This window comes from Panthera leo, chromosome C2 (genome assembly GCF_018350215.1).
Source record: "Panthera leo isolate Ple1 chromosome C2, P.leo_Ple1_pat1.1, whole genome shotgun sequence".
In the NCBI taxonomy this organism is placed as follows: domain Eukaryota; kingdom Metazoa; phylum Chordata; class Mammalia; order Carnivora; family Felidae; genus Panthera; species Panthera leo.
In genome coordinates this window covers 30,057,751-30,072,128 of record NC_056687.1, presented here as the reverse complement: position 1 = coordinate 30,072,128, position 14,378 = coordinate 30,057,751, and positions in this window count along the sequence as shown.

Genomic DNA, 14,378 nt, shown 5'->3' with positions numbered 1-14,378 from the left:
TACCATATGATCTCACTTTTATATGGAATCTAAAAAAAACAAACAACAACAACAACAACAACAACAAAACAAGCTCATAGATACAGAGATTAGATTTGTGGTTACCAGAGGCAGAGAGGGTGGAAGGTGGATGAAATGGGTGAAGGAGATCAAAAGGTACAAACTTCCAGTTATAAAACAGGTAAGTCATGGCAATGTAATGTATAGCATGGTGACTATATTATATTGCATATTTGAATGTTGTTGAGACAGCAGATATTAAAAGTTCTCAACACAAGAAAATAATAATTATGTATGATTGATGTAGACTTACTGTGGTGATCATTTTGCAATATGCAAATATTGAATCATTATGTAACACACCTGAATTTAATATATGCTAATTGTACCTCAATAAAACTGTATAGGCAAAATATACACTAAAAAAGAAATAATGATGCAGGTAATTCAACATAAAATAAATTTGTTTAGGAAAAAAGTCTTTGAATACTATCCAGATTCCTGAAACAAAAATACCAGTAACTACAAAATGCTAGGCAAGCAGTCTGGAGAATAGATATAAAGATAAAATCTCTAAAATCCAGCACAATCTGCCTCTTTTTTTTTCTTGATATGACAATGATTGATATTTGGTTTTCCAGGGCGGAAAAGCCAGGGTTGGAGTTGAAAGTGTCTACATAGGTAACAATTCATCAAAACTGGTAGATGTAGGCGAGTTGATTGCAAAGAATCTGGATGAGGTACAACTCAACCAAAATTTACAACATGACACTCAAAACGAAATCCCATGTTCCAGATATGCTCTGACAAGCAAAGGGAATGGTTGCAGGACTACTTTTCAAGAGCTGTTTGATTTTATCTCAACATTCAAGAATTCCATCAGTTTTAAGATCTTACATAAGCAATATTGTTTTGTTGATAAGAAAATGGAACAAGAACCAACACAAAAGAAAGAATTCTCAGTGACTATTTTGTTTTTTTTTTCAACCTAAAATAAACAATACGAGCACTTTTTCCAGGTTCTTCTACTTGGAGAAGCTGCACATTTGCCAACGATGATGTGCATCCCAGAAACATCTGATCACAAATGCTACACTCTTCTCGTGAAGCCACTGGATTCAGCTAGCCTATATATAGTCTTTTCTCAAACTTTGAATATTATAGACTTTAAGATAATAAAAATCTTCTAGAAAAAAAATGATGTCTACTTATTAGTCATGCAACACTATGAGTTTGTCCACCTCATCACGAAGTCCTTATTTAGTAATGAAATGCTGATTATCACTGATTAACTGATAGATCACTGATTAAAATGGTTCATTAGGGAAGTAACTTGCATCTTATTAATAAACAACCAAATTATCCTCATCTCACAAACTGTCGTTAAATAGTTTAGTCTTAGAAGAAATTTCTCTGCCCTCCCCAAATAGTAATGCTTTATCTCTTAATACCTTTCTTAATTTCAGGGGCACCTGGGTAGCTCTGTTGGTTTAGTATCCAACTCTTGGTTTCGGCTCAGGTCATGATCTCACAGTTTGTGAATTTGAGTCCCTGTTGGTTTGGCTCCATGTTGACAGTACAGAGCCTGCTTGGGATTCTCTCTCTCTCTCTCTCTCTCTCTCGCTGCCCCAGCCCGCTCTCTCTCTCAAAATAAACTAAAGAAAGAAAGAAAGAAATAACAAAAACCTTTCTTAATTTCAGAATGCTGGTTTTTTGATATACACACAAAATGGAATTTTTAAAGCTTATTAGACTATTTTTTGTCCTCAGGTGAATTTTTCACCATTCCTGAGTAACGTTGCATAAAGTATGACATATAAAAACTGCATGCCAAATACTGAGCTGAATGATAATATTCAATAGTCTTTAATCCCTATAAACAGTGTCTGTGGTAGGTATTTAGTCTTCCTCCTTTTACTTTCAAGATATGATTGTGGCCTAAGGCTTATCTTATAGCTGGATATCTTTCTCTCTTTATGCTTCTCTTGAAGATCACATCTGAAAAATGCTTTATTTCTATACAGAAATATCCAAATGTCTTCCTCTAATGCAGCTACTTTCCCTAAATGTCATCTGTGTTATCTTTATATCTCATATTTGTTATGTCTGATATTCTTCTTTCACCCAAAATTTAATACTGGAAAGTAACTGTGGTCTGATAGAAAGTCATTCTAGACTATAAATAATCAAAAAATTTAGTCTGGGGTCCTGAATGTGCCCTGATTATGTGAGCTTTGTCAGTTGAGTACCTTTGTCAGCTTTGTCAGTTATTGAGTACCTTTGACTCAATAAGTACTCTTATTTCTAAAACAATATTAGAATAGTACTTGGTATCTTCCTCTACTCTCCAATGTTATTTAATGACTAAAACTAAATAGTCCTAGTTTCCATCACCCTTTTTGTTCTGTATGACTCTGCAGTTCTCACAACTGATGCCTTTTTAATCTTTCAGTTCAACCATGCTCTTAGAGTCATCTTAAAAATCTCATAGTTTGAACTCTAAATCCTGTCAGTTATATTGTACTGACAATTCACTTTATTATGAGTATTGCATAATAATATCCCTCAAATACATCCCTCTCTTCCTAATTCCAATGTATTCTCCATGATTCTAGATTTAATTACTTCTCTCTGAAATAATATCAAAAGGCATCCTAACTGTTCATTGGTCTTCATTTTATATGTTCTCATATCTTTCCTCTACTTTCCTTAATTGAATTGTTTTTTTCTTATTTTTCTTAATTCTTCACTCTATCCTTATGTTGTAAAAAAAAAGGATATAAGTTGATTTAAAAAGAATACCTCCTCTCTATTTAAAAAAAAAATGTTTATTTATTTTTGAGACAATGCGAGAGACAGAGTGCAAGCAGCAGAGGGAGACACAGAATCTGAAGCGAGTTCCAGGCTCTGAGCTGTCAGCCCAGGGCCCAACATGGGGCTCCTACTCACAAACCGTGAGATCATGACCTGAGCCGAAGTCGGACGCCCAACTGACTGAGCCACTCAGGCGCCCCCTCCTATTTTTTTAAAGCAGAAACAATGATGAGCAAAAATGGAATAATAAAAAGGGGTCCCAAGTGGGGTTTGAGAGAATAGATGTCTAAATAGATGTATGTGATCATGTATTAAGCACCATGAGAAACTAATAAAGCATTTCATTCATTTGTTCATTCATTCGTTCGTTCATTCAGCACATGTTTTATTTTCTCTAAACAAATTGTTCTTTAGAGAGGATAGTGTCTACTCTCACAAGGTGATCATTGGGAGAGCCAGGATCCCACCAGGGAAATGTGGCTGACATTAGTGGTCTTTTACGATACCCTGTATCGTTACTTCCATATTAATTTTCCACTCTTTCCACTAAGTTCTTCATTCCCTAATCACTTACAATATAATGACGTACTTGGCCACTTCGGCTCTACCTTCCATACCCAGACTCATTACTCATTCCTTTCTAATACAAATGATTGGAACATCATCATAATTTATCTGCTCAATTATTTACATATTTCTTGTATATTAGATTGTTTAAAATAGGAAAAACCTCTTCAGAATACATATAATCGGTTTTCACTCATTATATTTTTAAGCCATATCAGAGATTTTTTTGATGTTTTATATATCTCAGAGAGAGAGAGAGAGAGCACAAGTGGGGGAGGTGCAGAGAGAGAGGAGGACAGAGGATCTGAAGCAAGCTCTGCACTGACAGCAGTGAGACAACACGGGGCTCGAAATGACGAACCATGAGGTCATGACCTGAGCTAAAGTTGGTCACTCAACTGACTGAGCCACTCAGGCACCCCATAAACCATATCAGAGATTAAAAAAAAATATGTCATGAGTGCCTCTTTACAATAGGACTGAAGGTATACCACCTGTTTGTTATGAATATTCTTCATTGTAACATTATTTTTAAAAATTTTTAATGTTTATTTATTTTTGAGGGAGGGAGGGAGTGGGAACAGGGGAGGGGCAGACACACACACACACACACACACACACACACACACACAGAATCCAAATCAGGCTCCAGCCTCTGAGCTGTCAGCACAGAGCCCGGCAGGGAGCTCGAACTCACAAACCATGAGAATATGCTTTGAGCTGAGGTGGGACATTTGACCAACTGAGCCACCCAGGCACCCCATCATTGTGATGTCATTTAAAAGAGTATAAACACACAGAGAACTCACTCTACTTCTCTAGTAAATTCGTACCAGGAATTCACAGAATCAAAAGATGATGAGGGAATTTTCAAATTTTTGTTAGTTATGAAGTTTTGAAGTAGGTGGCAAATAAAATCCTTTAGTAGGTGTTCTTATTAGTGAACATATCTATAGGGAGTCTTCCACATTGTGGCCTGTCAATAAATGAAGACAGCTGAAATTGTTCATTTAATGGAAAATAAGAATTTTAAAAGGGATGTGTTTATAAGTTATTTTCATGTATGAACACAGTAGGAAATAAAAATACCAATGCTGAGAACTAATTTGTTACAGAAGCCTCAACTCCAACTTGAATTACAAGCAAAAATCTGCAAGTTAAGACTAATATAAAGGATCCTGTTCCTGACATCCTGAGAAAAAATATAATTTAACAAAAATTCATTTACAAAGAACTCAGATCTATCACTCTACAATAAAACTGAATGACAGCATATACAACTATTTCACATCCACCATATATGAGACTAATCTTTTAAAATTTCCATAAATAAAATAAATCAGTGTAATTCCCTTGTAACCAGAAGTTTTAAAAAAACTGCTTGCCCAGTTTTTAAAGATGGGTCATTTATTATTATTTTTATTTATTTATTTTATGATTATTTTTTGAGAGATAGTGTGCATGAGTGGGGCAGGGGCAGTAGGAAGGGGAATGAGAGAAAGAATCTTAAGCAGGCTCCACACCCAGTGTGGAGTCCCAGGTGGGACTTGACCTTAGGACTCAGGACCCTGAGATCATGACGTGAGCCAAAATCAAAAGAGTCAGACACTTAACCAACTGGCCACCCAGGGCTTCCCTCTAGTTTTTATTTGAGTAGAGTTGACATACAATGTTACCATAAATCATATATGTATATATATTAATATATGTATACTATATATGTATATATTATAAATCATATGCCTGTATATTAATATATAAATTAATATATAAATATATATAATAGAAGCACAGGCAAGGCAAATGTCAAGAGAGGTAGGTCACAGACAAATTTGATCATTTGAGTACCAGATGTGATACCTTAACCACAATTTTCTGTATTGTAGACTAAAGCTCTTACCCATTAAATGTTGCTGGGAAATCTACTATGTAGATAGATTTATTTATTTATTTATTTATTTATCCTACTGTGTAGTTTTATTTTTCTTAAGTTTATTTATTTTTGAGAGAGAGAGAGAGAGAGAGAGAGAGCGAGTGAAGGAGGGGCAGAGAGAGAGGGAGACACAGAATCAAAATCAGGTTCCAGGCTCCGAGCTGTCAGCACAGAGCTCTACTGGGGGCTGGAACTCATGAACCATGAGATTATGTCCTGAGCCCAGGTTGGACACTTAATCGACTGAGCCACCGAGCCACCCATGCACCCTCGTTCTGTGTAATTTTAAATGGTAAATATGCTAACCATTTTGGCTGGCATCTCTGAGAATTTGAGGTGCTTTCTTTCAGAAGATGAAGATACTTTTAAAGTCACTATTTGTAAAATGTTTCATTTCTATTCATGTTTTCTGGCAAACTCCTATTCAACTTTTAAAACAAAATCCAAGGAACCTTCTTTTCAAAAACTTGACCGGCTAGGGTTTGCTATAATCTACTTTTTTTATAGGTCTCTGTTCCACAGAATTTACCACATTATTTGGAGAACATTTGTTTATTCCTTGGGTTTTCAGGGGTCCTTGTGAAAGAATAGGGACTCATTTCTGCTTCAAGAGGAAAGTGGAGAAAAATTTTAAAAGGGGAAAAATACATTTGTGTGTATGCATGTAACTACAACATGGATATGCACACACATGCACACACACACACACACACACTCACACACACACACACACACACAGAAAATAACCAGACCAATGCCCTGATAACTAGAATTAAAATTCTAGAAGAAATAATAATATAGAAAATAATTAACATAGAGAGTGTGATAAGGAAAATTGTAGACAGTAAATAATCAAAAGGGAAAGGGAAGAGGATTTCAAAAGAAACTTCAAAGGACTAATTAAAATCACCCAGATATAGAAAAAGCAGACCTTCAAGCAGAACCATGTAATGCATTAAGAACACAGACAGCTAGAGGAAGAAGACTAGATGTAATCTTAGTACAAGAGAAACAAGCTTCAGTACAAAGAAGGAAATTGATTTCACATCAAGGGAGGGACAGGGGCTCTTTCTTTGGTCTGTAAATGAAAAAGAAATATAGAGGGGGACTTTAATTTAGGATACCAAGGCTATGTTTGGAGATGTGCAAGATCCAAGTTTGAAGATGTTCGACCAAGAAGTAAATTAAGAAAAGATTCAATTTGTAGATGTGTAACACTCCACCACCTCTAAAGAAATATGAAGGGAAAAAATGATTTAACCCTCTTACATATTCCAGCATACCAACAGAAGTGTCTGTTAGGGCAGACTTTCTACTGTGTCTTAGGAAACAGACAGGATTGCAGAAAACAGAAAATGACCCACAGGCCAAATATTTAGATTCAGTCTGTAAGACATGAAGGATACTTATTTAGATATAAATGCCAACAGTTTGGAATATACTTCACACACATACACATTCATGCATACACACACACACACACACACACACACACACACACAAATATGGAAGTAGGTCAGTAGAATTAAGAAGCTTTATGAGCAAGAAATAATAGAACTTATATACTGTTTTTCTGACCCAGGCTACAGTAATAGCTAAAAATTAGTATCTCAAAAGCTATGAAATATCTATATGTGTGTATACATAGATAAAGAAAGAAATAAAGAAATCAGAGTAAAAACAGTGGTCAAAAGAAAAGATGCCTAGCTCTCTTTTCAAGATGTCTTGGTGGCAGGATATATTTTAAACGATATAAAGAAAGCATTCGAGGGGAGGAGTAAAACCAAAGGCTTTAAAGAGAAGAGTAGATATTCCCAGCTGTACAAGTGTTCAGTGGAACATGTAGTTGGAAAAAAATAATCAAAAGTGAAGTGGAGCAGAAACAGCCAAAATGAAAGTGCAAAGGAAAGACATTTATACTGACAGAGTCAAGAGAAGAACAGAAAAAAGAAGTCAAATAAAAATAAAGATTCACCTGCAGAAATTCTAAAGTTCACTTATTCATTCAGCAATCACTTATTAGGAGCCTACTGTGTGTCAGATACTATGATATGGAGGCTTAAAAATGAATAGGCCACAGCACCAATTCTCAAAATGCTCACAATATTTTGGGATTATACCCCCAAAAGGACTGTAACCACAATGCAATATTTATCCTCATTGATCTCCACTGGTGTGCATCAGGTCTTAAAATGTTTTCATGTTTTTTTTTTCTCTATAGCACTTTGCTAGTGAGCACGTATAAAGAATTGATACTAATGCTTCAGAGACTGTTTATTAAAAAGAACATTTGCTCTGATGTGAAACTAACGAGGTTTCATTCTGCCAAGGTTGAAAATGAATTCATATTAAGGCACTGCCTCATGATAAATACTCAGGAAGTGTTAGCTATTATTATGGTACTTAATATTCAGAACAACCTTTGGAGGTAGGTCCTATTATTATTCCCATTCTAAAGAAAGGTAAGACAAGGTGAAAAGAGATTTTAAGAAATTTAACAGTAATTGCAAAGCTCATTGTTGACAGAACCAGGATTCAAATCCAAGGGTTGTATGCCCTCAAAGCATGAACTTTAATATCCTACCATAGTTGTCTTTCAATGTAGTTTATGCCAAAAGTTTGACCTCAAAGCACAAAGTCCCCAGTAAATACCAGCTGTTACTATTATTAATATAAGGATGCTGTTATTTATGACATCATTTCTCAGTCTGTGTACTTATCATTGTTAGATAACAGGCTGCAATAAATCACTGGCCTTCTTTCTACACCATAAACATACCATGTTCTGCCTAAAGGCTTGTGCCTGCAGCTCGCTCTGCCCAGAATGCTCTCTCCCTTCAGATCCTCACATGAGTAAATCTCTCCTGTGATTTGGTTCTAAGCTCAAATTGGCCCCTCTGACAAGCTTCCCTTGATCATCTGGTCGAGGGCCAGGCTCACCTCTGGGGCTCGCCTCTAGGGCTCATCCTCCACGTTAGCCAGTGCCACTGTTGGCACTCATCAGTCTCTCATTTGTTTACTTTTACTGCCTCCCCAGAGAATGTGACCACCATGCTCCTTCGCCTCTGTATCCACACAAGATAGGAGATCAGTAAATATTTGCCAGAAGAGTAATGTCACTAGGATGTTTCCTTATACATAGACTTCACCCCATAAATATAATTTCATCACTCTGCTTGCCCACCCGTAAACTTGAGCAGAAAATCTGAATTTCAAGCGAATGCATAATTTCCCTATAGCTTCATGTTTTAGTTCCCTTAAACTCATCATTTGTCAATTTTAAGAGCCATGGTTGTATAGGACTTAGCTAAAAGTGACTCCAACTTCTCACCATGGTCCTCCTACTCATTGTACATTTTCTTGCAAGTTGCTAAAAGCACTGATAAAATTTGTTTTCGGTGTCCAGGCTGGAGTCCAGCCTGTGAAATAAGATTAAAAAAAATAACCTACAATATATGATCCTGCACAAATATGTAATTTATTATGCACAGGAAAATTAAAAATTAAGTAAACCTAGTACACTAAGCAAAACTGCTATAATAATTTAAGAAAAGTACAGAAAACTAAGGTTTTTTTTGGTTGTTTTGAATGTATTTTCTTCCTTCCCCCACCTTCTCTCCTTTCTTCTTCTTCTTCCCCTTCTTCTTCCTTCCTCCCTTCTTCTTCTTCTTCTTCTTCTTCTTCTTCTTCTTCTTCTTCGTTAGGTAGAAAGAAAGGGATATTTTATTATCTAGGGGAATCTCTTTTGTTCCAGGAAGTATGTAGGTAGAAAGAAAGGGATATTTTACTGTCTAGGGGAATCTCTTTTGTCTCAGGAAGTATGTCCAAGTTAATCAGATGAAAGCTAATGGCCTTCTCCGAATGCCTCAAAAGTAAGCAGGAAAGTGAAGAACCCAATTATTACTACAGTATCTCTTTTATCAAGTAGGTGACAAATTATACAAATGTTACTAACATTTATTACTTCATTACTTGTATCTTTCAAGGTCTTACCAAAATTATCTTTGGTAGAATACTTGATGCCCTTATTTATGTCCTACCTATGCAAATGAGCCCAAAAGAAGATCTCTAAATTTAAGTATTTATTCATGGTCTTGAAGCGTGTTCTCTAGAGACAATAAAGAAAACAGCTCTCCAGGTAACTTTCCATAAGGCATAGACTTCCAAGTTCTGTTTTTCCAGGGGCTCACATGTCACTTGTTCTTGTCTTTCACCATGCGGCATACAGCTGAATATTTACTAAGTTAAGGTTCATAGGCTCCACATCACTATTAAAGGCATTTATTTTACCATCTACACTCATCATTCCAGGAAACAATTTTTTTTTCGGTCAAAAGAAACTATTTTGAAAGTGGTATCTTATAGTGGTTTTAAGCCCCTCCTCCGCGAGCCCCCAAATAACCTGGAAGGTCAGGTACTGAGAATGGTAGATTGAGTAAGAAGATACGCAAGACAGTTAAAATACTATATACCCAGAAAAATAATTTCCTATGTGTTTGTATGGGATTATTAGAAAAAATGCTCACAAATAATCTTGTGAAGTAGTCATTCCTATTTTACAAATAAAGAAATTGTGTATTGGAAAGAATGATTAGCTTTACCAAAACTGATTAGTTAGCCAGAAAAAATATCCTAGTGAAAATACTTTAGTAAGTTAGTATAAGGATGTTACTTTTATTTTAAATAGATTGGCACAGGAAATGCCGCAAGTGATTTAGTCTGGATATATTTTATATTGCTACCCATATTTAATAAAGCTGTAATAAATTTTAATGAAACCCATTTGCTGTAGGGTCAAAAAATGGCTTAAAACACAATCAGGACATGATATATAGAAATGAATAATATAGATTGTTCAGATATAGAAAACCATTTTAATGATAATAACCCATCTACAGCTTTATCTCAAATTTCAAAGCTCTTGATGTATTACCTTCACATATAATATATTTATAGGATTTTTCTTTAAAGTTAGGAATCCTACAAAAGTTCAATAGCTTTTATTATTCCCCTTTACAAAACTAACAGAAGGACCATTATTACCAAAGTGCAAAATGCAAGTGTTTCTAAATTTAGAATGAACTTTACCTTTAAAAATATGATGTTAAAATACACTTTGGCTCATTTGTTTAGACTCAAAGCTATTACTGATGTTAAATTTGAAAGTGAAATTTTCCAGAATTTATATAAAATAAAATATGTTCTCACTAAAGTTGTATAGGTTTTTCACTATTTTTCTATTTGCCTCAATTGTAAGGGAGCTCAGATTGACAAAGTATAAAAGTTGACTGCTGAAAAGTCAATTAAAATATTTTACATAAAATTATAATTAATAAATATCTCATGGCAGTATTATCTACAAATTATCTCACAACAGTAAGAAGCAGGAAGCAATACAAATATACATCAGCAGAGAAAACTGGATAAGTAAAATACAGTATAGCTATATACTGAAAACCAATACAACAATGAGAATAAATTAACAATAATATGCAATAACATGGATGAATCTCGCATATACTACACTGAATGAGAGAAACCAAATATTAAGACTACAGAGTATATGATTCCATTATATAAAATATAGAAGAATGCAAACTAATCTGTAGTTTAGAAGTCATGAAAGTGTGGACCTTTGGGGGTATGCCGTGACTAAAGGGGCTGTGATGAGTTCTTCAGGAATACACCATCAGTGATTATATTTTAGTTTACATGTAGGAGATAACCAGATTCTCTGGAGAAAATGTTGAAGAAGGGGCTCTTTGTAAATATACAAAATATACAACAAGCCAGTTTACCAAGGCTTGAACTCTCTTAACTCATGTTCCGGCCAAAGATGGTGCCATCAAAATTGGTAACCTCAAGTATAGTGAAGGTAAAGAGATTCAGAGTAAAAACAAGTAAGTGAGGAGGAAATTTGCTGCAAATTGATTTTATGACTGCTTTTACAGACATTTCAGTCAAATATTAAAAATGAATGTGGCTAAATTAGCACCACCGGATAGGCAATGTCATGGCAGTAGTAATGTTTGGGGCTGCATACACATCATTGCGATTTCTGAAAATGTACTCGACAATTCTCCTCACCAATCCCTTTGTTTTAGTGGCAAATTCCTGTAATCATCCTAAAGGTTCAAGTTTGGATACGATTTCTCATCTCACTTGGAAATCCTAGTTATTAAGAACAGACCCAGGATACCTTGTTTAGGGGAAACTATCGCCTCAGGAGCATCTTCAACTTTGATTGAACAAACGATACTACTCTTCAGAACGGGTGGATATTTTGATTGAGTAGTTTGAGGCCAACCCCAAATTCTATTTGAATATGTACACCAATGATTTTTTAAACTGTGTCTTATAACCAGTTGCTAAAATAAAGATTCAATCTTAGTTTGAACTTCATTATAATCATTAAGATGTAGAAACAGCAATAGTTCATACGCGACCAAATGAGGAATATTTACTCTTTGGACTGTTTTAAATTCTTTTCAATTTGTGTAGCTGGGAGTGTGTACAACATGCAGAGTTATGGTAGAATCAAAAGGTTCCTCGTGGGCTTTGCTATATATTCTTTTTCTGAGCCCTTGACTTAATACATGACATTCCTTTTTCTTGACATTCTATTTCTTAAATCAAATTTGCTGTCCCCTAAATTGGATGGAAAAATCAAGTTTCATTTTGTGTTATGCTCTTTGTCCTTCTTCACTTATAAACTCTACATTGATTTTAGTGAGGCACTCACCACAGCTTATGAACTTGGGCAGCTTCTTTGAAAAAAAGAAAATGAGTTCGCTTGTGAACCCGTTTTCCCCAAGCCCTTCGCAAACTAATTACTGCATCTGCAGCACAATAGCAAGGGGAACAGAACCACACAGAAGGTTAGGAAAGGCAATCAGCCAGCATGCTTCTGTCTGCACAACATCCTGTGAGCCAGGATGCTGCCTTATCTTGTGATGATTACCCCCGTATACTGCAAGTAGCCACCAGTCATTAACTCCTTGAAGAACTTCAAGTGTAATTTGGAGTTGCCAGTGCAGTCTGCTTCTTTATATAATGGCATCCTAGGCCATTAAACAGTAATTTGTATTGTTCTGCTTGGGAAAACAAAGGCATAGGACTGGTTTTTTTTTTTTTTAACAGAAAAAAGAAAAGAGTAATTTATAGACAGACAGACAATAGAGGACCTAGGCTACGGGAAAATACTGGCAAGCTCAGCGCACAGGGAAATAACCGCCCTGCATCTAAGGGTACAGGATTCTTTGTGCCTTTGACGCTAAGCAAACTCTAGCCATGCTCTAATGAGGTGCTTTCCTCCTAACCTATGTGAAGCCACTGACATTTGGCATTTTGGGAAGATAGATCAAAAGTGGCCTACAAGCCTGTATAAATGTTTAACACCCAGGTGCTCGACTTGACATTTTCTTGCTATCTAGCAGCTGCCTGATTATTTAAGGATTACCAACAGTCATTGAACATGGAGAAAGGTCCACCTGTACTAATCATTTGCTATAATAGGATCAGTGTTCAACTCTCAGGTTCTTTTGATTATCACTGTTAAACTTTCTCTTAGGTCCCCTAGCTTGCTAGAGGAAAAAGACTTACTGAACTGTGCTATATCAAAGGGCCTACTATTGAAATATTAGTGGACATTTTTTGTATGTGTCTCCAACAATAGCTGTTTTCTCTTTAAGCTCAGATAAAGAATACAAAAAAATGTTTCACTATATAAATGTGCTATGTCATTTCTATGGTCATTATAAAATCATATATAAAGTGGATATAATATAAAAAATCCTTTCATGTCAAACTGCTGTAAAGTAATTTTGTAGTCTAATTTCTTATCATAAAATTAATACTAAATTGACAACATCTACGTTAGGAGACAGTGGTGTCTGTTTTAGTCCAGGTCCCGTCTCTGATTCTTTATTAGATACATGAACTTAAACAAGTTAATTTCTCTGAGCTTCAGCTTCTCCAGAGTAAGTAATTATAATAGGTTTGTTAAGAAAGAAAATAAGAACTTTAAACAATATGCTTGGTAGAGTAAGGGCTAAGTAGGGCACACCAAGCTTACACTCCACACTATTTCAGGTGGGAGAGATGGAATTTATAAGAGTATGTGTTGTGTAGATTGGAGGCAAAATTACCCTTTCCTTTTCTCCCAGATATTTTGCCCCAAGACTAAATTTATTATTAATATTATTATGTCCTTGGCGTAATCTAGGCACTTAATAGATAGGAGTTCTTTGTTTTTTTTTTTTTTGTTTGTTTTGTTTTTTTTAACGTTTATTTATTTTTGAGACAGAGAGAGACAGAGCATGAACGGGGAAGGGTCAGAGAGAGGGAGACACAGAATCGGAAGCAGGCTCCAGGCTCTGAGCCATCAGCACAGAGCCCGACGCGGGGCTCGAACTCACGGACCGTGAGACCATGACCTGAGCCGAAGTCGGACGCTTAACCGACTGAGCCACCCAGGCGCCCCAGGAGTTCTTTGTTTTTACTAACACTTCCCTTTGCCATTCCTTTCCTTCTGTTTTACTGATAATAGAACTGGAATATTTTAGAAAAAAGGATGGTCAGTAGAGGAGATAAAAGGAAATCCCATTCCTTTAATTTTGTCCTCTATTTGGACCAATATAAAATAGAATACTGCTAATTTCTCAAGGTTGTTTTAAGTCTTGTCAACATCAGATTTATTTTTATTGTAATTGAGGATTGCTATCTGGGTGCTCAGGTATGTTCCTGCACTGATATCATTGTAGGTTGCTGTAGAAAGCAAATGAGATATGGCTTGCGAAAATACTTGGCTAATAGCATACACTGGAAAACATATGCTAATTGTTTTGTTATCTGACACTTGTTATAGACTTAAATACATTGAGGGGATATTTGTGTGTGTGTGTGTGTGTGTGTGTGTGTGTGTGTGTGTGTGTGGTTTTCTTTCTTTCTTTCTTTCTTTTTTTTTTTTTTTTTACCTTTCTGGGCTTTTAAAATGTATTTCACATGCCAGGCAAATCTCTGCCTTAATCTATACTGGTTGGTTGCTAAGTGAGTCACCAGTTTT